The sequence below is a fragment of the Phalangium opilio genome, unplaced genomic scaffold (assembly GCF_054372755.1).
Source record: "Phalangium opilio isolate 3A_F unplaced genomic scaffold, DU_Popi_V2 ptg001304l_1, whole genome shotgun sequence".
NCBI classification, from domain to species: Eukaryota; Metazoa; Arthropoda; class Arachnida; order Opiliones; family Phalangiidae; genus Phalangium; species Phalangium opilio.
Genome location: NW_028324256.1, coordinates 156,754 through 159,128, shown reverse-complemented (window position 1 = coordinate 159,128; position 2,375 = coordinate 156,754). Strand labels below are relative to the sequence as shown.

At 36.7% G+C, this 2,375-nt stretch overlaps 1 pseudogene; it reads left to right on the top strand.

The window, feature by feature from the left end:
- The first annotated feature begins 1,413 nt into the window (after positions 1-1,413).
- On the top strand, positions 1,414-2,123 carry LOC149583938 (uncharacterized; annotated as a pseudogene).
- Positions 2,124-2,375: the final 252 nt, after the last annotated feature.

Here is a 2,375-nt window from a genome sequence, read left to right as displayed (position 1 = left end):
GATAAAATTGGGTATCAAGCTAGCTAACAAAACTAGAGTATCAACGACTGGTAGCGGTAAATACGTTTATTTTCCCTGGAAAAACTACGTCTAATACTGTGTATTTTGTGAAAAATTTAATATTTCTGTGCATCCTGGGTATGGATGTTTTGAATAACAACGGTATTATAATTGACTGTGGTGATGTGAACTTTAGTTGGCGTAGTTCCCCAGGGGAAATATATCCATTCTTGCGAGATTTCCAAATAGATCAGCCCAATCCAGTTTCGCTTAGCGCCCCAATTGAAATTGATGAAAATAAGTTAGAAGAAGCGCTAACTTCTGCCCTGTCACAGATATAGAGTGCGAGCACTTGAGAAGCCTAGTATCCGATTTAAAATTTTTATTTGCCACTACACCAGGTATAACTTCCACTGCGCAAAGGACTAAAACTAAACGACGAAACGTACCGAAAATTGTTTTTACTACCCCCCTATTATCCCGTTTTTCGGTGGATTTTATAAAGCGCGTTTCCAACTCCCTCTTTCTCTCCTCTCTGGTGCTCCGTTGTTTCCTACCTTCAAATCTTCACGTTTACTCAATTAAAACCAATGGAGTGAAAGCAGGCACGCCAGCACGCGGAGAAATATCCATGGACATTGTTACAAGCTTTTTCTTCTCCCTGCCTTAAATTTAAATTACATCGCCACTTTCGTCTCAGGAGGTGCCAACGATTTTCCCATCGTATACCCATACATGTACATGTACATGCTTTTGAAAAAGTCACCCGTGACGTTGCCAAGGGCAAACAAAAAAAGGAGCGCTGACAACAAGAGCCTTTCGTTTTTACCCCCTTCGTCCTCCACATTCCTCTCTTCTTGTATCAAATTCGAATGATGCCAGCCAAATCAAAGAACATACCAGGAATGGTAAGTGGAGGGGTTTTTTTCTCGCACGCTGGTAGTGTGACCCAAGTGCAAATAGCCAGCCGGGAATACTTGGGTCAACTTGCCTGGCTTTAAAGACTAGTGACAAATAATTTGCAATAGAGGAAGCTAAACTTTCCATTACTGGTATAAAGGTTCTTTGGTCAATGTTTTTCCATTTTAGAAAGTTAAAAACCCCTTCGTGAAAAGTGGTGCACTGCGCTATATTGGATTAAATGAGCGCGGTCATTCGTTCTGGGGGAGGTTGAAATTAAGTTATTCATGGATAGGAAAATAGGCTTATGTATATTTGTCTTTGAAGTTTTTGGTGTTTGTTTAAATATCAATGACTTATAATCTAAAACTGAAAATCACACACAATTTTATTATTAATAGCATTTATTTTCTTTAACATTATACTGGATAACAGACACATTTTGATTTTACTGTTATGGATAAATTTATGTATTTTCGTTTAGGACAATTTAACATCTGACCAACGCGAGAACAAGTTGACGCAGCTATGCCGGATGATTTTAAAATTAGTTATCCCAGTACTCGTGTTATACTTGATGCTACAGAACTTAAATGTGAGACTTCCAAGTCTTTAGTATTGCAATCTGCCTCATATTCAAACTATAAATCCACAAACACTTTTAAAGGACTTATTGGAATAAGTTCAAACGGCTACGTCACATTTGTTTCTCATCTATTCACGGGGAATTAACTCTGCGAAGTGGTTTTTGTAATTTGAAATTCTCCCCCAATGATAGCGTTATGGCTGATAAAGGATTCTTGATTGAAGATTTGTTAGAGAAAAAAGGTGTTAAACTAAATATTCCTCCGTTTCTGAGTGGAAAGGGCCAATTTAATAATGAAGAGTTGGATAAATCCCAAAAGATTGCGGCTCTGCGCATACACGTGGAGCGACGAATTGCAAGAATAAGAGGATTCCATGTTCTTGACCGTCCAGTTCCCTTGACTCTTGCACCCGTAATTAATCAACTATGGACAGTTGTTGCACTTTTATCGAACTTTCAAAGCCCTCTCGTTAGGAATAAAGAAAATTTAAACAATAGTACCATGGACACGGATGAATTTTATGATGAAATCTTAGAACCAGCTAATGCAGCTGATTTTAAAGATGATTATTAAGAAGAAATACTACCGCCTGATGAAAATATGTCTGATGAAGATGAACTATGCCAACAAAGTGATTTTAATTCCTACGACAGCGATGATCAAGAGATGTCTATAATTAATTTGGATTCTTCCCTCAGCGATTCATAAATAATAAATGTAACAAATCGTAATTATTAAATAATAACTCATTTTAACAAGTATTTTTTAATTTTTTAAAAGTCAAAAACATCTTGGTCCATTGAGGAAATGAGATCAAATTTAAAGGGATATTAAATATGGTAAAGAAGAAATTTAACACACTACTAAAAAGTACTCTCCCTTTAAGAG